This window comes from Microcebus murinus, chromosome 5 (genome assembly GCF_040939455.1).
Source record: "Microcebus murinus isolate Inina chromosome 5, M.murinus_Inina_mat1.0, whole genome shotgun sequence".
NCBI classification, from domain to species: domain Eukaryota; kingdom Metazoa; phylum Chordata; class Mammalia; order Primates; family Cheirogaleidae; genus Microcebus; species Microcebus murinus.
In genome coordinates, this window is record NC_134108.1 from 38,929,988 (window position 1) to 38,955,531 (window position 25,544).

The window sequence follows — 25,544 nt, forward strand, 5'->3', positions numbered from 1 at the left end:
TGTTTGGGTCCCCTGGAATCTCAGTCATTGAAGGTATCAGGTATCTCTGAAGGTGGCCATACCAGGGCTTTGAAGACAGCAAAAACATTTGCAAATCTTTAAAAGGAGTAGTAGGATCCTGAATTTGCCTCTTTTGTGTGCTGTTAGGTAACTCTCCATCAGGTATATTGCAGGAAATTAATTTTTTTCCCAAGAGAAATTTAACCTGAATTGTTTCACAGTTGGAAAACAAGATCCAAAGCTATTCTGGAGTAAGACATTAGACTTAATTCCTGGGTGGTAATGGGGAGAAGGTGAGACAAAATTTAGTAAAAATCTACTAAACTATGAAGTAAACAGTTCCCAGACCTGTACCCTAAAATGCCAGCTATCAGATTTATAACTTCAAAGCAGGAGTCTGGAAGATCATTCTCTAGAAACACTAAGCCACGCTAAAAAATCACATAGGTCTACCAATCCAATGGGCAACCAACACAAAGAGCTTCTAAGACCTTTATTGGTGTTTCACTCTCAAATATGCACAGATCATCAGAGAACATTGAGGGACAGTTTGAAACATGAATGACAATAACAAAAACAAACTAAAATATACTTCAGAAAAAGCTGATACAAGGAGAAAAAGAAAATGTTGAAGGAACTATGATTAATATCCTAGAAAGGACCAGGCGTGGTGGCTCACGCCTGTAATCTTAGCACTTTGAGAGGCCAACGTGGGAGGACTGCTCGAGATCAGGAGTTCGAGACCAGCCTGAGCAAGAGCAAGACCACATCTCTACTAAAAAAATAGAAAGAAATTATCTGGACAACTAAAAATTTATAGAAAAAATTATCCAGGCATAGTGGCGCATGCCTGTAGTCCCAGCTACCTGGGAGGCTGAGGCAGAAGGATTGCTTGAGCCCAGGAGTTTGAGGTTGCTGTGAGCTAGTCTGACGCCATGGCACTCTACCCTAGGCAACAGAGTGAAACTCTGTCTCAAAAAAAAAAAAAAAAAAATCCTAGAAAGACAAGATGATTTTACTTTTGTGAAACAAGATTAGGATTCTATGAAGCTAGAAATAATTATAAGACAAAAAGGTGTTCTTGAAAATTGAAAATTATACCCCAAATAAAATAGTAAATAGAACAAAAAGTCAAGGAAATCTCCTAAAACATAGAAAAGGCCAAAACCAATAATAAATAGGAAAGCAAAAGAAGAAAATTGGAGAACTGATCTAATATATAACATATTCAACAAATATATATCCCAAAAAGAATTAATAAGAAAAAGAGTGGAGAGAAAACTATATATTAAAAAAAAAAAATGGCAGAGAGGAGTATTACCCAGAATGAAGGAAAAGAGTCTATATATAGAAAGGGGTGAATGTTCAATAAAATTAATGGGAGCAGTAGGCCATACAACTGTGCTTTCTATTATGAAATCTCAAAATAAAAGTTTGAAGAGAAGATCCTAACAGATTTCAATGTTTTAAAAAATAAAATTACATAAAAGGACTGGGAGTGGGCTTCTCAATTACAACATTAAATGCTAGAGGAAAAAAACTGCCTTCAAAATTCCTAAAGAAAATAATTGTTAATGCTAAATTTTATAGCCAACAAATACTAATCAAATTGCACAATATTTAGAAGTGTGTAAATAAACACTACAAAACAGTTTAAAAAGTTGAAAATAGTTGCCTTATGCAGCAGTAATAGGAACAAAGGAGCTATGAAAGGAGAGGACCTCTGGTTTTATCTAAGCTTTTTTAGAACTATGTGCATGTGTCGCATTGATAAAAGTAAACATTTTTAAATATAATAAAAATTTTAAAAGATATCTAATACAGTTTGACTATAGAGCTATACATAGAGAGTAGAAAGTGACACAGCTAAGACTTCTGTTTTCTATTAGTTCCTTGACATTTTTGGCCTTTCATTCAGCACATCTTCTGTTAGTGAATCACCAACAATTGCATAAACACGTTTTCTCTTCAAATTGCTAATCTCAGTACAAGCACAAGTGCAAATTGTTTAGGAAATTCAATCCTGTTAATGTTGACAGAAATCTTAGGATATTTCTATAAGAGATTTATAAGTAAAATGAAGAGGAAGCAAATACACCTTTCTTTTGAGAGTATTACATAGCATATGGCTGAGTATACTTGTACAAAATAAACCATGTATAAGAATTATCATTTTTCTTTTTAAAGACATTTTTACATTGTCAAGGATCACCTGATTTACCTGCCAACAATACTCCAAATATTTTGCATTGATTTCCAGTTAAGCTGACATTTAAAAGTTAGTATGTACCAGAAACCCCAGTAAGTCAGGAAAACATAGTTTCCTTTAATCTCTATAATCTTGTGAGATAAGCATTATGTTGAAAACAGAGGCTCAGAGAGGTTCTATAATCATCCGTGGTCACACAGTTGGCATGGAACTCAGCCTGGACATTCTGCCTCTTGCTAAGAAGAAAGGTTTTTTTTGTTTTGTTTTTTTCTAATTAGTATGTAATGTTATATGGTTTCCAAATATTTGTTGAGTAATCTAGATCTTTACTTTAATGTCAACAGAGATTAAATGTTCCTTTTACTCAGAAGATTTATTAAACCCAATTTGATATATTTAGTCTGCTTATGCCTTTCCACACCAACACAATCAAATCTAAAGAAGCAGAAATAGGATTAAAGGGATTTTCAATTTTTAATAGAGTCCAAAATTAAGCTCCTACATGCGGAAGTATATGGAGGAACATATGGTGATATCTGCAACTTACTTTAATTGAATTAGAGAAATAAGATGGATTGGTAATGAATAGAAGAACGGAGAAGTGGCTAGATACATGGTAAAATAGTTATAGTAAAATTTTGATTGTAGAATTTATAAATATTCACTGTAAACTTTTTTCAACTTTTCTATTTATTTGAAAACCTTCATAATAAAATATTGGGGAAAAAACCCCAAAGCATCTAGACCACGCTAATTTTTTTGTGTTTTTTTGCATGGGTCTTCTGGTAAGGACCAGAAAACCTGCTAGACAAATTCTAAAAGAGTACAACACTTACCACACTAATATTTAATAGAAATATAATGAGAGCCACAAATTTGAGTCACATATATAATTTTAAATTTTCTAATAATCACATAAAGAGAAAAGAAATATGTAAAATTAATGTTAATATATTTTATTTAATGCAATATATTAAAATATTGTTTTCAACATGCAATCAATAAAAAGTTAAATAAAATGCTTTATAATCTTTTTTTGCAAAAGTATTCAAAATCTAGGATGTATTTTCCACTTACAGCATATCTCAATTCTGACTAACCACATTTCATGTGACCAGTGACTACTTTACTGGCAGTACAGATTTTTGATATAAATACAACTGGCTACTATGTTCCTAAACTCATTTTAAGCAGTTACATAAAGCAAACACAGTAAAAGAGAAAAATAATTTCATGGGAGAATTATAATATAATAAATTGTGATCATTTTATAGTAAATCTCTCAGCCAAATAAAAAAATCACCTAAAAGTTGTAAATATTTCAAAATATATATTCTAATTAGGTTCTTCTGCTTCCTCTTGGTAGTAGGAAATAATCTATTTGACAGGTGAATATAAAATAAGGACCTATGAATCACATTTTTTTTGTTGTTAGTTACAGGTTCTTACTCTGTTGCCCAGGGTGGAGTGTGCAGTGGCACAATCATAGCTCACTGTAACAATCCTTCTGCCTCAGCCTCCTGAGTAGCTGAGACTACAAGCACGTACCACCACACCCAATTAATTTTTTTTTATATTTTGTAGCACAAGGTCCTGCTATGTTGCCAGGCTGGTCTCAAACTCCTGTCCTCAAGCAAGCCTCTTGCTATAGCTTCCCAAAGTGCTGAGATAATAGGTGTGAGCCACCACGTCTGGCCAGAATCACAGTTTTTAAAAGCTATAAAACCTTTTTTCCAAAGCTTAAGAAATATCTTACTAAATTTGTGGCATTTTTTTCCAGCATTTTCATTGTTTTTCTTCTCTTAACTATCTGCTATGATAATATATTTCTCATTATTAATATCATAGCACACTTTAGACATGAAACACAAATAATAACATCACATGTAGATGACACAATTTCTCTACTGTCTTGTGTTGGAATTTCTAGAATGAGAAATAACTAAGCTACCAATATTCCCCTAGAAGATGAAACTATTTATCTAAAAACATAAAGCTCATAAAAATAAAAATTATCTTCTGCAACATATATAATGGTAAAATTTTAGGGAAAAATTTTTGTTCTATAATTCCTTAGTGATTTAAAGTAAACATAATTAGTTTCCAAATTTCTCACCAAATGAGAAGACAAAATCAACCTTGAAGTAGATTAGATTAATCTGATACATTAAGGTTAATATGATTTAACTTATTAAATGTGTTTTATAGATAGTAACCTCTCAGGGAACAAATGACAGTCTCATTAAACATGAGGTGAGGGGCAGCCTGTTTCCAATAACTGGTACATAGGCTCTGCCATCTTGTCCTAATTCAAGCCAACTATCAAGAAATCTCAGCTCCCCAAAATATCATGTCTGGTTTCTGCATGACTGCAGCATAGTTCAATCTTTCCCTCTTTCTAAATCTGCTTCTTTCACTTCCTCACAGGTGTTTCTGAGAACACTTTCCAATAAACTTACTGCAAATAAATCTCCATCTCAGAGTTTGTTTCCAGGGAGCCTGATCCAAGAAAATTGTATCCAGTTTCTCTCCCTTCCTGAGCACATGAGGAATTATACTTCCTAGCTCCCTTATAATTAGATGGAGCTCTTCGATTAATTTTTGCCAGTGGGCTGTGAGTTTAAGTTATATGTGTCATTTCCAGTGCTAGACATTTAATTGTGGATGTAAGTTCTGTTTCCCCTTTCTGAAATACATCAGATATCCTCTATTCCTGATGTAGCTATGCTATGGTTTGAAAGCACGTGTCCTTCCAAAATTCATATATTGGAACCTAAAACCCAATGCGAGAGTATTAAGAGGTGGGGCCTTTAGGAGATGATTAGGTCATGGGGGTATATCCCTCATGAATGGAATTACCACCCTACAAAAGGACTCCAGGAAACTAGATAGGCCCTTCTTTGGTCCTTTCACTCTTCTACCATATGAGCGTACAGCAAGAAGACTTTTACTAAACACTGAATGCTGTCTCCTTGATCTTAGACTTCCTGGCCTCCAGAACTATAAGAAATAAATTTTTGTTTTTATAAATAATCCAGTCTCAGGTATTTTGTTATATAGCTGCACTATAGACTAAGACAAGCTTCAAGTGGTGAGGCCTCATCAGCTGAGATGGTTAGTCCCTGAGTGACTGCATGGAGCAGAACCTTCCCCATCCTATTAACCTGCAATGGATCTGCGGCATTGCTAGACAAATATTTAGGTTAAGCCACTGATTTCAGGATTATTAACTGGTTATTGCAGCAAAACCTAGCCTCTCTTAGTTAATACAGTGTCCACAAATATACCATTCTCTTTGTATAATATATTTTCTTAAGAATGAATGAAAATCAATCAATTTCCTGGGTTGAATTTCCCCATACAAAATGGCCCCCAAAATTCTGTGATACTCATTTTGATGACTAAGAAAACATTTTTCCCCCATAGATTTCTCTTCTTACCTTTGTTTTTTCAAAATGTTAGAGTGGAAAAGTCTGGAGATTTTTTTTCTATAACTTTAGCAATTCCAGATTTTATGTCCTTTAGTAAAAAATAGAGATAATGCAATCTGAGAGAGTTATTGTGACGATGGAGATGAGATAATACATTTAAAATCCCTAGCATGTTTTAGACAATAAATATTAGTTTTCTTTCCATATTCCTATCCTGAAATAAAAATCATCAGGCAAATATGGCATCACTTTAGTTTTAACTCATTTGATAGGGTGTTTCTACATGGATAATCTCAAGAGAGGTATACTTTGAAATTCAAAGTAAATAAACCTATTAGTCCTGGACATAAAGAGCATGGTTTATTTCACAAATGAATCAACAGTGCCTGCTATTTATAAGTAGGGATTCTGCTGTTTATAAGTAGGAATTCAGACTCAGATTTGTAAATAAAATTATTCATAATTATAAATTATTTACTCATTTTCTTTCCCTTATTTTAAAATAACTCAGGTCATTTATCTTTTACTCTGTTGTAGAATACTTCTGCATTACAGCAATACATTGTTCTAATATATTGATGATTTAGAATTGGTTTAGATCACGCATTGCAAACTAAAATGTTAATGAGGGTATACTACCACCTATAAAAATACTATTTCTAAAAACTTCAAGCCAATTTATAGGAAATGCATATAATAGAGGAGCATACTAAATTATATCATGAGGAAACAATCAGCAAATCTTGGACTGTAAGAAATTCTACAAAAGAAACCAATAGAAAAAACCTGGTTTATTTGTAGCCAGTAGAGAGAAAGAGAGAGGGAAAAAAGGAGAAAAAGAGAATGAGAGAAAAAGATGCTATAAATTAGAAGAGATTTAAAAGACATATCAACAAATCACCTTGTATAGTCCTTATTTTAATCCTGATTTAAACTTATATATATATATACATATATATATATATATACACACACACACACACACGGAGATATACACATGCTGATTTAAACAAACTAATATATACACATACATTCAGTATACATATTTATGAGACAAATGAAAATTTGAACATTCTGGATATTTGATGAAATTAAATACTTATTGTCAATGTTTAGGTGCGATAATGTATGGCTATGCAGTTGTTTTATAAAAGGGTCCTTATCTTTTTTGTTAAATGCTGAAGTATTTACAGATAAAATGGTGGGATGTCCACCATTCACTTAAAAAATATGTCAGAAGGAAGTTGGTAGCGGTACAGATGAAAGAAGATTAGAATTGAATAATGACAAAGTTGTGTAATAGGAAAGTGGGGATTTATTTAGCTATTACATATACTGTGCTGTAGGTTTGAAATGTTTTATAATAAAAGGCTTTTAAAATTTGGGGAAAAAATCTGAAATAAGAAACCAAAGAATGTATTTAAGAAATATTTCAATTTTGTCTTTACTGTACTGCAAGCAAAACAACAAAATGAGTATTATGGCAAAAGGCAATTTTCTCTCACCCACTAGGCTGGGAACAGTGGGGATCGTTGGGGACAGTGATGGACTGGATAGTGCACGTCCATTGCGAGAGGCGGGAGCAACCACATAGGCTATAGATACTCTGCATGACAGCATGGTTAGTAATGCTAGATCTTCCAATATTTTTAGCAAAGCTGTAGATCAAGTACAGAAACAAAAGATTCTCATGTTAAATATTGGCAATTAATGCAAATTTATTTTAAATCACTCTGTGGGCAGGTACTATATAGATCAAATAAAATATGACATTTTGCAACCTCTGGTGTACAATGAACAACTGTGATGCCTTAGCAACCAGCTTCCTTGTCACCTATGAGGAATCACAAATTATAAAACATCAGTACCTAAGTCTCACAGACTACTGACAGGATCTTTTATTGTGTCTGCATGCCTTTGATTCAGTCCTCTGCCTCATGTCCAATTTCTCTTTCTCTGCCCAGTCTCTCCAGATTAACCCTTTAGCTAGAATGACTACTTGGACTTTCAACTCCAGATTCCCTCATACATCTCAGATGTTCAGAGCCCCAGGGCCCAGTCCAGCCCCACTTTTAGCAGAAATTTCTATAAATCCTCTTCCCTTTCCAGTATCACAAGTGCCTTTCTTGTCCAGGAGACCTGATTAGAACTGACTGGTAAGAAGCTCGTAAGAAGTTGATTTGTAGTTATGTTAAATGTTAATTAATGTGACTTTTCTAAATACAAAACACATGTTTTCCTCATTCTCATTCAAGGCTAGCTTTCTCTTGGCCTTCACAAAATGCTGAACCCCTTTAGAGAGTTATATGTTGTTTGTTTATAACCCATACCAAGTTGGAAAGTCACTTTCTGGCTGAGTATAAACACATCTAACATTTGACCATCAAAACGACCCAGCCATTTCCTCTACACCCACATGTATGTGCAGTGATGTAATAAACTCTCACATATCATCTCATTAGGACTTCCAATTTGTTTGCTGTTCTTGAAACTGGACATAGTTATATAAATGTTGATTTTAGTTAGGTTTAATTTGTCTAAATGTTGCTATTTGTAATAAAATTCAGTATACAGATGTTAGATGCTTAAGATGTCATTTTAAAAATAGAAACTTAAATTTACAGTGGTAGAGATATTTACCATGAGGATTTTCTGAAATATAGCCTGGTTTGTTAATGCAAAATTTAATAGGATTGCCTCCCTACAGCTGATTCTTCACCGTTCCCATCTCTCACTCTTGCCGGGTGTAGATCAAACACAGATTCACATTTTGTGTATTGCAGTAATTGGGACAAAATGTAGGATAATGAGTTTAATCAACATCTCTAATGTTTGAAATATATATAAATAAAATAAATTAGAATGTCATATGTAAAATATCCTCTGCTTATGGGGGCATTTAAATTACTAATATCTATTATATTATTGCCTAAACAATAAAATCTTTAAAAAATTTAAAACTTACATAAATTATAAATCATTTATGCATTCTCCATTTCTTTGCCTTTCCTGTCATCTCCCATAGATCTGTGTATAATTAATTGCTCTCTTGTAACCCAATTTGGTGGTTATTCCTCTAATACCGAATCCAGCTATAAGGCTTTAGCATTCTCATGTTGCCTGATATTGGAACAGCTTCCAGAATGCCCTAATCAAGAGAAAGTCTTAATTTATATCTCATTTAGAATCAAGTTTTTATAGGCTACTATTCTCTTCATTATTTTAAACACTGTAAAACAAAAATAAAAAGCAGATGTTCTTATACAAGGGAGATTCTCCAAACATAACTATAGGACGAGATCAATGGAAGTCCGTTAACAAAAGATAGTTTTGGATGTGTAGTAGTTGCGGTGGTGTGTGTATGTGTGTTTATGTGTATTCTGATACAATTACCTTGTAAATTATTTTAAGTTTGTTTCCTTATTTTTTGAAGGAATTCAATTTCTCCTTATTTTGTTAGATAAAGCTAGAAAGTAAAAAATATCTACTTAAAATTCTTTGAACTGTAGCTATTTAACTATCCTTACATTTAAAGTAAACCACTTATCAGATCTTTTACTTAAAATTTGGCAAAAGACACAGAAACTATAGTACAAAATAGAAAGTGTTAGAAAAGAGACATTTTAGATGCCACTAGGAAGTCCAAAATTTTAGGGATTAATTGAGTTATATTCTAAATGTTAAAAAGACTCAGAAAATACATATTTATTCACAATGGGGTAGTTTAGGCTAACTAAAATGCTTCTTCTGGCAAGAATCATATATTTATTATGAAAGCATGGTTTATCTCATGCTGATTAAAAGTTAATAATGTCTTTACTTACTTAAAATAGGTCAAATAAGTTATTTTACCTACAATATGCAATTTAATCAGTTGACAACTTTTAGAGACTTTGGGTTTGGTAGTCAAAATGTGAAGCATCATAGATATAGTCTAAAGCCTTTGTTTGTTTGTTTTCATTTTACAGATAAGTATGCTTGAAAGTCTCAGTAACTAAAATATCAAAGTGTTTTTTTTTTCTTGTAGCCAAACTGATATTAAAACCACACTTTTGTAAATTGTGCTACAGTACATACAATCTGCCCTCTCTCCCCCAAATCTCAGTGGATTATAACAACAAAGGTTCATTTCTTACCCACCTTACATGTTGGCAACCCTGGGTTGGCTGCTGTTTTGCTCCATGTGTTTGCTGATTCTAAGATCTAGGTTAAAGAAGCTCCTCCTTGGAACATGCTGTTTTATGGCAGAGTGAAAAGAGGTTTTATACTCTTAAAGCATCTCTTAAAGCATCTGCTTAGGCATGAAGTATGTCACTTCCACTTACATTCTATTACCCAAAGCAACTTATATAGCAAGACCTAACTCAGTGGATAGAGGTGTATAATTTTCTCATTTGGAGCTTAGCAAAGCACTGGGAACAACCTCATAGTTTACAACAACAGATTTCTAACTCCTAGAACTTCACATTCTCTCTCTGCAAACTTCGGGCCTCTCCATTGCATGGGGTCATGAAAGCAGGGGATCCTGAGGGTTCACTGGTTACCATGCCAGCTCTAATTTCTAATTGGGGAAGCAGACTAAAGATTTTATTGAGAACATTATGATTTCAATACCATTCATTACTCCTGTAGTCTAGAAAACTGAATCCCCAGATAGGAGTAAATTTACTGTGAATAAGTGCCTTTCTTAGGTAAACTCACAGAGGAAAAGTTGCTATTTTTAATAAAGATTCTTCCTGGGTTAAAAATTAGTCCTCTTAAATTTTTATGATCTGATTTTAAAAAGATCTTTTTAGTAAATATTGTGATCGACTCCTCAATATCCATCAATTCATCCCCATTAAGTGGCAGTCATAGAATTTGAGGACTTGTTCTTAATGCAACAGATGGGCCTGATCCACCTAAGGATAATCCCATTTCACGTGCTTCTTGCTGACTCAGCATAGTCTATTTCTGGTCAGTTCAGATATGAGGAGAAAGTTGTTGGATTCTTCTGGAAAAGATTCCCCTTTACTCTTAAGAAGTAGTAATGGAAAATTATTTTATTTACTTCTCATAGGATGTGAACTGATAGTGCATCGCCCCGGGAGCTATGGCAGCCATTCTGAAAGCATGAGCATGACAGCCTAAGGACAAACCTGACACTGATGATTCAAATCTGAGAGAAAAGCAGAGAAATGTTGTTAGAACCCTGATTACACGATGCCTAAATCTTAGCTCTGGATTTACAGTTACCTGAGCAAATGAAATCCCCCATTGTTTAGGCAGATTAAATTTCTATTCAGATGCTTCCAACCAAAAGCATCCTAACTGATAAAGCATTAGTCCTTCTCTCCCTTTTTCACCTCTCCACACTATACACCAACACTACAAAGTTTGTGCCTGTTTTCTAAGAGCTACAAGCAAATATCTATCTCTCCTCTTGAATTCTACAATGAAAAATGATATTTAAAAAAAAATTTTTTTAAAGACAAGGTCTTATTCTGTTGCCCAGGCTGGAATGTAGTGGTGTGATCATAGCTCACTGCAGCCTTGAACTCCTGGGCTTGAGGAATTCCCCTGCCTCAGTCTCCTAAGTAGCTGGGACTACAGGTGCACAGCACCATGCCCAGCTAATTTTTATTTTAATTTTTTGTAGAGACAGGGTCTCGCTATATTGCCCAGGCTTGTCTCAAACCTTTGGCCTCAAGTAATCCTCCTGCCTTAGCCTTCCTGAGTGCTGGGATTATAGGCATGAGCCACCATGCCCATTTATTTTTAAACTACATTAAAATATCTTATGTATCAATATGCCTAAGTACAAGGCATGGGGAAGCTTTTATAATATTATGTATACGAATAAGAATTTTAAGCAGATGATAATATATATTCCACTAGACAGGAAGAGACAAATAAAGATGATCAAGTCATTTCTTAAAGAATGCATAAAAAGTATCATCCTCAGTATATTACCCATTGCATATTATTTTAGCAGCAAACATTTCCCCCAAATAAACAAAGTCAGTGTTCAAATGAGCCAAGACGTTGTTGAATAAACAGAAGCATGAGAGGTTCTTACTAGTAGTTTTCAATGTGACACTAAAATAAGTTCAGTGGCATTAAAATCATTATACGTCTCTATTTCCCTTATTTTAACTGCTACATCCTCCTCTATCGATACAAACATGCCAAAAGAGCAAGCAAGACAGCTCTGTTCCTATAAAATATTAGCTAAAATAAACATCATTCCTGATCCCTCTTTATTTGCATCTCTCCTACAATGTGTGGCAAGAGTTAAGTCTAATAAATGTCTGATATAAATTTAATCTGACATTCAAAACCTCTCCCCAACCAACATCAGTTTCTCATTCCTAGCTTGTAGTCTTTAAACTGCTTATCTGTAAGTATCTCAGCAGGGAGGGATGGCAGAGCTGAGAGAACACAATAATAGAGAAATTCGAGTCTTGACAAGTTGCAAATTTTTATGTATGTTCTGAGCCAGTAAAATAAGATTTCAATATCAAGGGCTTGTCAAAATGTACCGTCTATGCTAAAGACAGAAAAAAAAAAAGCATTAGAAAAGTCATAAGCAAAGGCTTCCAACGTTTTTTTAATATCAGAAACACTACAGGCCGGGCGCAGTGGCTCATACCTGTAATCCTACCACTCTGGGAGACTGAGGCAGGTGGATCGCTCAAGGTCAGGAGTTTCAGACCAGCCTGAGCAAGAGCGAGACCCCATCTCTACTAAAAAAATAGAAAGAAATTAATTGGCAAACTAAAAATATATATAGAAAAAAATAGTCAGGCATGGTGGTGCTTGCCTGTAGTCCCAGCTACTGGGGAGGCTGAGGCAAGAGGATTGCTTGGGCCCAGGAATTTGAGGTTGCTGTGAGCTAGGCTGATGCCACGGCACTCACTTTAGCCTGGGCAACAAAGTCAGACTCTGTCTCGGAAAAAAAAAAAAAAAAATCCTACTAGTGTTACTAGTGTTACTACTAGTAACATCTTACTAGTACATCTTACTAGTGTTACTACTTTTGTAACACTACAAAAAGTAATGCAATAATAACCATGCATTAAGAATAAATAGGAGATAGAGATTCTGCAAAAATGTCAAAATTAAAATTTAAGAGGAAAGAAACTCAGAAAAATATAGAGGATGTGTTTGCCACCATAGAGACACAAACACGTGTATCGGCATGGGCTGCAAAAGAAGCTGTTCCAGGAAGCTGTGTGGCATGGGCCTGAAGATTATCAGAGGAAAACGTGACAGCAGCAGATGGCACAGAGAAATACAGGAACTAGAGATGGGGTGCATGTGAGGCGGGGAATGTCTGAATATGAAATTTGCCACAAACAAGGGGTGGCAACCCACTCAATATAGAGCATGCAATTGTGCCACTTAATAGTTTAATCCTGAATCTTCAATTCAGGAATGCCAGGAACATAGGATTCAAAAAAAAAAAAAAACTGGAAACATGGAAAATAGAGAAGAAGGAAACTCAGATAAGAGCCTGGTGGATTTGGGTTCCCTCCTGGTTTTCTACATGTCATGATACTCCACAAAGGAGGCAGATACGACTCCACGAAGGGGGCAGGCGGGTTAGGGGATTGTTTCCCCTAGATATTATAAATCGAATGTCATAATTAACACTTTCATGGGATATGTCTATCAAATTTTAAGTCACAGGTTGAGAATTTTGTATAACTAGCATAGACCAATCAGCATGCTGCTGAGAATGAAGCCAAGAAGATTTTCAGTTGCTGAAAGACCTGTTTCCATTTAAGAAACTAGTAAGTGGTGATAATAATATGAATCTTTATTTTATCCTTTATTGGATACCAGAGATTTGCTCATATCAATGGGTGTGGGGCTGGGGCTGTGATAACCTTAAGGGTTCTGTTAACTATGTGTACAGTTTATAAGAAGGGCACATGGGAAGTGTGAGACTGGATTAATGTGATTCATTTCAGCCAATGTACTGAAAGAATTAAATATCTAATGAAGGATGTTTGAGGCCTCAGTTGCAGAAGGAACCCCAAACATACACTTGCATCCGATTGAGATCTCCCTGGCTGCAACAGAGCAGAAAATAATCATAACCTTTAATTTTTATAAGTTTAACTATAAATGATTAAACTATTTAATTTGGGTCCTTAGTTTCTCCCTATAAATATACTAATAGGAGCAGGAGTTTCACTGTTCAAATCTGAGGCAGCTTTTTATAGCTAGCATTGTCTTACTTATATCAATTTTAATCTATCACTTAAGCACATTTCTTAGTCTCTGATAAATTATATTGGACAGCATATGTAGGCAAAATTTAAGAAAGGAAATTAAATTAATGGTAAATTCTTCTGGCTAGGATAGGGTTTGTCATCCTCAGCACTATTGACATTTTGAGCTGATAATTCCTTTGTGGGGCATATCTTAAGAATTGTACAATGTTTAACAGCAACCTAGCCCTTTATTCACTAGATAACATTAGCACTGCCCCTTCCCCATTTGTGACAACCAAAAATGTCTCCAGACATTGCCAAATATCCCCCTGGGCTGCAGTCCCAAACCACCCCTCCCCACTCTCCCCTCACTGCAGCCTCTCCGGCAGCAGCGCAGTACTGGTCTGTGGCCTGTTTGGAACCAGGCTGTGCATCACCATGTGAACTCTGCCTCACCATGTGAGCTCTGCCTCCCCACCACCCCTCTGCCCCCAAGTGGAAAAGTTATCTTCCCTGAAACCATTGCCCTGGTGAACAAATCTACCCCCCAACCCCCCAGCCCCGCCCCATGGAGAATCTCTGGTCTAGAGATTAGCATAGCATTTAAGATAATTTAGTTAATACCAGGCAGGTTCTGACTCACTTTAGAGCCTTTAACAGCAAAAGCTGAACTGCTCACCAACATACACAGGAAAAGTGGTAGGTACTTTTCAGAGGAGCAGCCTCAGAAAGAGAGAAGCAAGTTTGCTCTGAGAATTTCTGGTCTCCTCTCCCAAGGGAAACCATCATATACATATTTAACCACAGGGTAGGTGTTAAGCCTAACAAGTCACAGGAACAAAATCAAGAATCATTTTCTCTTTCCCCCTACATTGCTGTCCAGACCTATAGAACAGGGAGACAAGGAAGAATGAGTGACTTATCTTATTGGAGAAATCTGACTACACAGGTCCAGAAACAATGGGTGGGGGCAGAATCCCTTTCACTATTGCAATTAATAACCCACTTAAGGAATTTTAGACATTTTTTTCCACAGCTTTGGGATTGCTTATTTAAATTTCCTGGTTACCAAGTTAAAAATGCTTCCAATGAGGAAGGTAGTCAGGTTCCGTCTAACTGGAAGATGAGACAATACTAACCATTTAGATTTGAACCAAGTGGCATAAAAGGTTACTCTATTATTCAGAGAGATTGATTCCTATTACCATGGAAATAGAGGTGATAATTCTCTGACTCCCTCCCTAATCTGGGGCAAAATACTTGGCCATAACTATATTGCTGACCCTCCATGACTGTAGCTCCTGCCAGGCAGCTTCTCTACCATGTGGTTCCAGTAATACTAGCTCAGGCCCCTTACCATGACAATTGTAGCTTCCCACAATTGCTAGTTCCTTCTTCTGCCCTGAAGTCCCCAGTCAGAGTTAAAGCCCAAGCTGTTGCAATGAACTGCAAGGACCTACATAGTTATATGTCTGCTATAACCATTTGCCCTGTGTATCTCTGACCTCGTTCCCTAGAAATTTCCCTTTCACTTACTCCATTCCACCTACATAGACCTCTTTAGTGTTCCTTAAACATACCAGGAATCCTCAGTCCTCAGGGTGTTAGTACTTACTCTTTGCTTTGTCTGGAACACTTTGCTCTGATGACTGGGAATTGGCATCTATATAATCCAGTAGAGAAGGAAAGATGGGAGGGAGGGCATTGAGCAGGTGGAACAGATGAAGGAAAGGTTCTCCATGAGGTGATCATTACTGAGTCTGAAGATAGGTGTGTGGGGTTCCATGTTTTATGCTATTTTAATATAAATTTAAAAGAATCTCTGGGGTAGGATCCAAGGAATGTGCATTTTTAGCAAGCTCCTCCTGTGATACTCATGTACTGGTTGTTTAAGAACCCTTGTTCCACGGTCTATGAATCTTCCTGTCATTCTGCAGAGTGTGAGGGTTTCCATGCAGGTCTAGCTGTGCAGTTTCTCCTCATTCATCTTTATCATCTTCTGCTCACTAAACTCTCATCACAAGTCCTGGCCACATTCTTAGAATTGTTTCCTTTCTGATGTCCACCTTAGGTTTTTGTTACGTGCTATGTGGGAGCTCTTCATTCCCTTTAATAAGCCTGATAGTTTTCCTCAAACCCTTTTCCTAGTGTCATCCACCAGATCAGCTGACATTCTGTTCTCACACAATTACAGACTGCCTTGGGCAACAAGATAAACATGGAACATACCCTTCAGGTCCCTGGGAACACTCCCTCCCCTTTAACAGTTCTGAGTTTGCAGATGATCTACCAATATATAGTTTTTTAGTTTCCTCCTAGAAATGACCCCATTAAATTGTTACAACAAAATTCCCATTTGCCCTGAGAGTTTTCTCTTAAACTTGCTGATACCTACAAAGTTAGAAACCCCTGAGAACCAAGAGGACTATTGGTTGTTGCTCATAGCAGACAGCTGTTAGTCTACTACAGTGTTGGTAATTAACAACAATTTGTATCAGCTAAGTGTGAGCCAGACCACCTCAGCAGGCACCATAAACACACAGAGGTTCTGGAGCCAAATATTCCAAACACTGGCAAATGCTGGCACTTCTCCTTGCCTGCTATTCCCAGATGGGCTTTTTTTTGTTTGTTTTTAAAACAGTGGTGCAGGCCGGGCTCACGCCTGTAATCCTAGCACTCTAGGAGGCCGAGGCGGGCAGATTGTTCGAGGTCAGGAGTTCGAAACCAGCCTGAGCAAGAGCGAGACCCTGTCTCTACTATAAATAGAAACAAATTAATTGGCCAACTAATATATATAGAAAAAATCAGCTGGGCATGGTGGCGCATGCCTGTAGTTCCAGCTACTCAGGAGGCTGAGGCAGCAGGATTGCTTGAGCCCAGGAGTTTGAGGTTGCTGTAAGCTAGGCTGACACCATGGCACTCACTCTAGCCTGGGCAACAAAGTGAGACTCTGTCTCAAAATAAATAAATAAATAAAAATAAAGCAGTGGTGCAATGTGCAGTGAGAGAGGTAGTAGGCTGGGAGTCCAAGACAGCTCTACCAATAACCACCTGAATGTTTGATAAATGTATAACCCTCAATCCCTTTATCCTTTTAAGCCTTAATCCCTACATTTGGGGATTTGACTACATGATTTTAAAGCCTTGCTATACACACATCATTTTTTTAGAGATAGAGCTTTACTGTGCCACCCAGGCTAGAGTGCAGTGGCACAATCATAGCTCACTGCAGCCTTGAACTGCTGGGCTCAGGAGATCCTCCCACCTTAGCCTCCCAAGTAGCTAGGACTAGAGGTATGTACCACCATACTAAGCTAATTTACTTTTTTGGGTTTTTTTTGAGATGGAGGTTGGTGTATCTTACTATGTTGCTCAGGCTGGTCTCAAACTCCTGGCCTCGAGTGATCCTCCAGCCTCAGCCTCTCAAAGTGCTGGGATTATAAGCATGAGTCGCTGTGCCTAGATGCACATCATATTAATTTTCTGTTGCTGCTATGAACAAAACCTCACAAATTTATTGACTTAAAGGAAAGCAAATGCATTATGTTACAATTCTATAGGTTAGAATGCTATACAAGTTTCACTGAGCTAAAATCAAAGTGTCAACAAGGATGCATCCTTTTCTAGACACTATAGGGGAGAATCTGTTTCCTTGCCTTTTTCAGCTTCTATAATCTGCCCACATTCCTTGTCTAATGGCTCCCTTCCTGCCTCGTCAACCCAGGCATGTCTCAACTACTGACCGTTCTTCCATAATCACATCTGCTTCTGACCTTGAACTGAACTGGGAAAGGTTCTCTGCTTTCAAGAACTAATGTGGTCAGACTGGGCCCACTCGGATTATCCAGGGTAATCTCATTTCAAAATCCTTACCTAATTCACCTCTGAAAGTCCTTTTTACTGTGTAAGGTAACATATTCACAGGTTCTAGGGATTGGGGTGTGAATATTTTTTTTGGGGGGGCATTACTTTGCCTACAATACATACTAAATTTTGAGAAGCTCTTGCTCCCACAACGTATTCATTGATATGAGAAAATAATGAAGTGGAATTCTTTTAGTTTTCTGTGGTTGACTGAATTCTTCCTGTTATGGGCCAAATTGTATCTCCAGCAAAATGAATATGTTGAAGTCCTAACTCCTAGTACCTCAGAATGTGACTGTATTTGGAGATAGGGCTTCTAAAGAGGTAAATGGGTGAGCTCTAATTCAATATGACTGGTATCTTTCTAAGAAGAAGAGATTAGGACACAGATATGCACAGAGCAAAAAGACCATCTGAAGACAGAGGGAGAAGATGCCATCTACACAATCTACAAGCCAAGGAGAGAAGCCTCAGAGGAAACCAACCTTGATGACATGCCTTCATCTTGGGCTTCTAGCTTCCAGAATTGTGAGGAAAAAAGTATGTGTATATATATATATAAACATATTTATTTATTTTTCTGGAAATCCCTTTATCTTCTGAGAGAAAATTACCTCTGTTGTTTAAGCCACCTGGGCTGTGGTACTTAGTTTTAGCAGCCCTAGCACACTGATATACTCTCCAATGCTATGTCAACATATTTTGAGACAACCAGGACTGCAGTCCCATCATTACTACTTCATTATTAAGCTACTGAAGTCTTCCTGGCCCGATTTTAATTACTTTGTCCCACTCTCCCTGATAATAACCTAATTTCCACCTCAATGTGACACAGAACCATAACCCATCTGGCTAGCCTTTCCTTGATTACTCAGTCTGAGAAAAACAGGTTCATCCTTCTCAACATCACACACTCAGCTCAGTTCTTCATCTAATCCCTGCTGCTTTCCCCAAGATTGTATGCCTTTAATTATCCCCTTTCTCTAATACATCAATGTCTCTGTCGAAGGATCTTTCATCCCTAACTACAAAAACATTTGGTTATACCTGTTTAGTCTCATTGCTGTGTAGGTAGAGCCACTAGCTTATTGTTCTCTTAAAGCACTAATCTTCTGGAAAAATAATCTGTATTCAGCCTCTACATCCTCATCGCCAATTCACTACTTCCCACCTCCCAATCTGAATTTCATCCCAAACATTTAGCTCAAACTGCAACCCCTGATGTCACTGGCAACCTTTTTCATGACTGCCAAATCTAGCAGTCTCTTCTGACTTCTCATTCTCCTTGATCCATCTGTAGTTTTTGACAGTATAGACTGTCCTCTTTCTCAATGCAGCACTGTTTTGTTTTTCCTTTTTCTCAAACTTTTCCTTCTTTGCCTCTTGCACTAATTCTACTTCTAAAAATATTCATTGAACCCCTATTATGTTTTAGAAAAAGGCTGATTCCTATCTTTAAAGAATTTGCTGTTTCTTTTCCCTACCTGAAGTGTACTTTCTCATGTTTAAATGTAAATTGCTACCCCAAAATCAATCCTTGATATCTTCTCATTTTTTATAGTCTTTCTCATGGTATGAGACTAATGATTTCAAATAGGGCTTCAAGGCAAATAAAGCTCAAAACCTATTTCTCTCCCATCTTCCTCACTACACTTTTCTACCAGCTTGTTTCTCTAATATAACTTCAACATGTTGTCAATCTTGAATAATGGGATTCAGAAAATGTGATTAAGTATAGAATTTATTACAGCCCAAAGCTTGAGGATGACCATCTGGCAGGCATAGATTTAGGTTGCCCTGGATATGCACTTCAATTAACAGCTACAAATGGGTTTTTTGTTTTTTTTTTGAGACAGAGTCTCACTTTGTTGCCCAGGCTAGAGTGAGTGCCGTGGCGTCAGCCTAGCTCACAGCAACCTCAAACTCCTAGGTTCAAGCGATCCTCCTGCCTCAGCCTCCCGAGTAGCTGGAACTACAGGCATGCGCCACCATGCCCGGCTAATTTTTTGTATATATTTTTAGTTGGCCAATTAATTTCTTTCCATTTATAGTAGAGACGGGGTCTCGCTCTTGCTCAGGCTGGTTTCGAACTCCTGACCTTGAGCAATCCGCCCACCTCGGCCTCCCAGAGAGCTAGGATTACAGGCGTGAGCCACCATGCCCGGCCTACAAATGGGTTTTTAAGGAACAAAGAAGAAGCAGTTCCTAAGTTGTTTACCAGGAATTTACATTAAAACAACATAAGCTATTGATTGGCTACAGATTGTTCTTTGTATCACAAATACTAGGAACATAAAAATAAATGGGTGAGGCAGCTAGTCAGAAACAAAAATGGGTGGGGTATAGGGGGAAGAGGGGTCATGACTGTAGTCCCATATTCATGTGTCTCTAGGCCTGATAAATTTTGCATACCTCACATAGCTCAAACTTCTCTGAGCTATTTTTCTTTTCTCAGTGTCTAAAACTAAACTTTGTATTAGTTAACAAACTATCCTTACCAAAATTGTGCATTGAAAAAGACAGAATATACAATATTAAACACTTGGTAGACTTGACCATTAGGTTGAAACAAATAATATGTATTTTAATGTGGATAAATGCAAAGCCCTACAAATATCTATTTACAGATACAAATATGAGAGACCAATTCTTTTTTTTTTTCTTTTTCTTTCTTTTTTTTTTTTTTTTTTTCTGAGACAGAGTCTCATTCTCTTGCCTGGGTTAGAGTGCTGTGGCATCAGCCTAGCTCAAAGCAACCTCAAACTCCTGGGCTCTAGCAATCCCCCTGCCTCAGCCTCCCAGGCAGCTGGGACTACAGGCATGTGCCATCTGTGCCTGGCTAATTTTTTCTATTTTTAGTTGTTTGGCTAATTGCTTTCTATTTATAGTAGAAATGGGGTCTTGCTCTTGCTCGGGCTGGTCTGGAACTCCTGACCTCAGGCAATCCTCTGCCTCAGGCCTCCCAGAGTGCTAGGATTATATGTGTGAGCCATGATACTCGGCCAAAAGACCAATTCTTAAAAAGGAATCTATAAAAAGAAACATGAAGCCGAGCATAGTGGTACACACACCTGTAGTCCTAGCTTCCCTGGAGACTGAGGTGTGAGGATGGCTTGAGCCCAGAAGTTCAACACCAGCCTGGGCAACATAGTGAGCATCCATCTCTTAAATAAAATTAAATTTTAATTTAAAAAAAATGAAATATAAAAAAAGACTATATTAAAAAGCTAGGAAATTTCAGATTATATTAAGATAGATAGTATCTACAAGAAGGAAATGTATTCCATTATTCTCTAGGCAGATGATACTAGAGTCAAACTTTTAAAATAGTTTCTGGAGTTTAGCTACAGCTAGCAGATAAGATAGCAGAGAAGATAAAACGATCAGGAGGGAAGGAATCTGGAAACCATTTCCTATGACAAAATATTTTTTTTAAAAAAAAGGAACTACTTTGGGTCAAATAGCTTCAAGTGCTTAAAAAGCTGGTAGATGAAAATGTAGCTATAGAGAACAAAACATGTAATAAAGTCCAACTCAAAAAATGGAAGACATTTCTAACAAAGGTGTTAAATATACATATATTGTTGCCATATAATAGCCTTTGTATCCCAAACTTCAGATTCAAATAGTATTGAATACTGGTTCAGCAACAACCACCCAGGTCATCCTGGAGAAGTTACTTACTTTTCTGAGCTTCATCTCCTCACATATAAAATTGGATAGAATTATTCTGGATTGTTATGAAGATTATACATAATATATGTGAATCATTTGGCTTTTATTATTATAATTTTTAACAACGTATAGGTGGAAATTTTGAAAAAATTAGCTCTAAGTTCCTCTGTAATTCTAAAATTCTACGATTCCTGATTTGCTGAGAGCCTGGCCAAAATATATAACATTGTTTAAATGCATCTGTTTTTTCTACATCACAAAACAGTTCTTTTATTCCTGTATTAGAGTTCTACAGAGAAACAGAACCAATGGGAAGTGTGTTCATGCATATATTTGTGTGTGTGTGTGTGTGTGTATAGAGAGAGAGACGGGGGGGTGGGGAGTGTGTTCTAGGGAATTGGCTCATGCAGTCGTGAAGGCTGGCAAGTCTGAAGTCTGCAGGGCTGGTCAGCAGACTGGAAATACAAGGAAGAGTCGTATTATAGTCTTGAGTCTCAAGGCAGCCTGGAGGCATAATTCCTTTTTTCCCAGGAGATCTCAGTTCTTTTTTCTGAAGGGTTTCAACTGATTAAATGAGGCTCACCCACATTATGGGGGATAATCTTCATTAACAGTCTACTGATTGAAATGCTAATCACATCTAAAAAATACCTTCACAGCAACATCTATACTGGTGTTTGATCAAAGATCTAGGTGCTATAACTTAGCCAAATTGACTTATTAAATTAACTATTAAAATCTTCATTGTACCCCAAAGGAAGTGTCACTGGTGTCAGACAATGATATCTTCCCATTAGTGTTATACATCATCACTGCCTGCACTCTGCAACTGCAAATATTTCCTTTCTAGGTGTTCCAACACTTTCATTGGTAAAATATGTCTATAAGCCCTTGATCACAAATTTATTCCATATTCTGTTCTGTTTTCCTAAGATGCAATTTTTTCTTTTCTTTTTTTTTTGTTGTTGTTTGTTTGTTTCTTTGACGCAAGGTCTTGCTGCATTGCCCAGGCTAGAGTGCAGTTACATTACCATAGCTCACTGCAACCTCAAACTCCTGGGATCGAGCAATCCTCCTGCCTCAACCTCCCAAGTAGCTGGGACTATAGGTTTGCACCACCACACCCAGCTAATTTTTCTATGTTTTGTAGAGATAGGGTCTCTCTATGTTGCTCAGGTTTGTCTCAAACTACTGGCCTCAAGTGATCTTCCTGCCTCACCCTCACAAAGAGCTAGGTTTACAGGTCTGAGCCATCAAGCCTAGCCAGATAATAACTTTAAATTGCCAATATATTTTGGAATGGTGAAGGCTTTATTAGAGTTTTCTGGCAAAGGTAACTTCTTTTACTATTCACCACCATCCCCAAGTTTTGCTTCCCAGTGCTGTGTGCCACTGTTAACCCCTCCAAAAAAAGTGTGATCAATATGCTAATCTCAAGAAAGCCAAATTATCCATGAACTCTATCATCTTGACTCTTCACCATCTGCATTAATTTACCTGGAGCCCTAAAAAGATCAAAAAGAAACCAAGTGTTTCACTGGAGTGACCTGGTTTGTTTCTCTGTACAATTGGACTGAGCCTTTGGAAAGAACTGAGAGGACTGGGTTATTTCAGGTTCATGTTCTTCTCTAAATTATGGGCATAATTTCTCCATGCCAAATGAAATATCTAAAGTGAAGACACTTTAAATACTTCCATATGAATTCTTTTCAAATTTTTCATTGTTATAATGCTTATTTTTTAGAGTGCTTATAATGCTTATTTTGGAGATGCATTTTGAAATATGTATTGAAAACACTGGAAAATGTCCAGGATAATGGTTGAAGCTGGATAATGAGTTCATAGGATTCCTTATAATATCCTCTACTTTTATATAGGCTTGAAAATTTTATAATTTCTATGTGGCATGCTGATGTTTCACTAGTATTTAAAAAGTCAAACAGACAATATGTTTTGCTCTTTATCTATTCCCTCAAGCTACAATTAGTGCATGTCAGTTTATATTTCAAGAACTATAATCATTAATCTTGCATGTGTCTCTAGACTTGTGCCTATCTCTATTAGTTCCCAAACTGTTCACTATGGGGATGAGGCAGACATTTTCAATAGGAGTACAAATTCCTAGCTTTTGGGGTTCAACAAGTAACTAAATAGAAAAATTCACTGAATCATCTCATATAAATAAGTTTTCATACAGAAGCAGAGTGGAGGAAAAAAAGAAAAAATATATATTTTTTTTAAATTAAAAAAGAAAATAATAATTTTCCAAAGTACTTGAAGGTTTACTATGATGTTGATGAAATACAGTACTTTATTGGGAGATACTCCGGGATTTGGGAAGGACTGCTGTTTACTGCAACTACTACTTTTTTAATGGGTGCCTTTGCTTCCTTATCACTGACCTCAGCCCAGTTCTCCAGTGTAGCCTCAGGGAATCTTACAAAACACACTAAAGGAGAAAGTGTCCTTATCTTTTCTCTGCATAACTAAACTATAAGGTTAAGGAAGGGTGACGTGACAGATAATATACCTACTGGATCACTGCAGAAAAATCCACATCTATAGGATTAAAATGTTTCAAATAACATTTTTTTCTCTTTTCTTTTCTTTTTAGTTTTTTTTTTTTTTTTTTTTTTTTGAGACAGAGTCTCACTCTGTTCCCCAGGCTAGAGTACTGCGGTATGGGTATCATCATGGCTCACTGCAGCCTCAAACTCCTGGGCTCAAGCAATCTTCCTGCCTCAGCCTCCCAAGAAGCTGGGACTACTGGTGCGCACCACCACACGCGGCTAATTTTTCTATTTTTTTGTAGAGACAGGGTCTCGCTTTTGCTCAGGCTGGTCTCAAACTCCTGAGCTCAAGCGATCCTCCCGCCTCAGCCTCCCAGAGTTCTAGGATTACAGGTGTGAGCCACCATACCCAGCCAAATAACATTTTTTTCAGTAACAGTTTTCTTCTTAAATAAACTAAATTTTTATTACGTATTTGTATTATGTATGCAACTTCAAATCTCTCCCAAACACACAGTTCCTGCTGAACTAATGGCTTTCTATTTTCATCTCGCTATTTATAATCCACTGATGTTTGGTACCAAGAATCTTTGGTTTATTCCGCAAAACTCAGACGGATCATCTGAGCCCATTGCCAGTGTTGAAGTATTACTGTTTTAATGTCATTATTTAATCATAATAATATTTTCTATGCACACATTCATTTTAAAATTATGTATAAATAGAATTCACCAAGGCTTTCAGATTGCTGTCCATCAGTTTTTGTGTGTTTTAAAATACTCTTGACATATTGCCAAAAAAGTACATTTACCTTTTATACAAGTCATTCCTAGCCTCATTTTTTCAATGAGATTAAAAAAGATAACTTGGACATTTATTACAATTATTTTCTCCCCTTTACTATGTCATCAACACTGGCTGCACATTCTTTGAATTGTAGTAAAGAATGTGGCTGTCTAGACACAACAAAATAAGAACACAAGGCCTTACTTCAAGCAAGTCACTAACTTGTGTTAGCCAACAACGAGCAGAAAGATTTTTCCTAACACTTTTGTTCTGTTTCATTGAAGGAACATAGAATCTAAGAACCATATTTGTTTCACATTTTGTCTCCTACCTTTTGTTCCATAAATAAAGATATTTAGAAAGAGAAACTACAAAAAAAAAATACAGAGTTTGGACTAATTTGTCTTACATTAATATATTCTCATTGAATCAATTTGTATAAATATATGATGTAAAGTTTGCCGAACAAATCTAAAAGAAAGAGATGTCCCCTGTTTCCCTGAACTGCATTTGGAAAGCCTCAGACCAGACTTTTGTTTATTACAACAGTATCACAGCCTATTTAAGGCAGAAAGACTTTGGAGACAGTGCATGGCCTCCTTATTTAATGGGTACAGAAAGCAAGGATGAAGTCGAAGAAAGAATTTTCACTGTGGCTCAACTAGGCAGTGCTCTCCAGATTCTGCTCATTCCTCACAGGGCTCTTCTTTAAAAACACAAACAAACAAACAAACAAAAAACCTGAAATAACCTAAAATCCTTCTGTCCCAGAATGTAAAAGGCAGCTAAATTCATGCTTTGTTAGTTTTATTTAGAAGAGAAATGACTATTTTTAATATATGTGAATCTAAGTCATTTGCTTAATAGG

At 36.6% G+C, this 25,544-nt stretch overlaps 1 non-coding gene across 1 annotated transcript; it reads right to left on the reverse strand.

Annotated features, from left to right (window-relative positions):
- Positions 1 to 2,982: 2,982 nt before the first annotated feature.
- LOC142871260 (U7 small nuclear RNA) lies at positions 2,983 to 3,043 on the reverse strand. Its single transcript, XR_012919514.1, has one exon. It is a non-coding gene; the product is annotated as a U7 small nuclear RNA (small nuclear RNA).
- Positions 3,044 to 25,544: the final 22,501 nt, after the last annotated feature.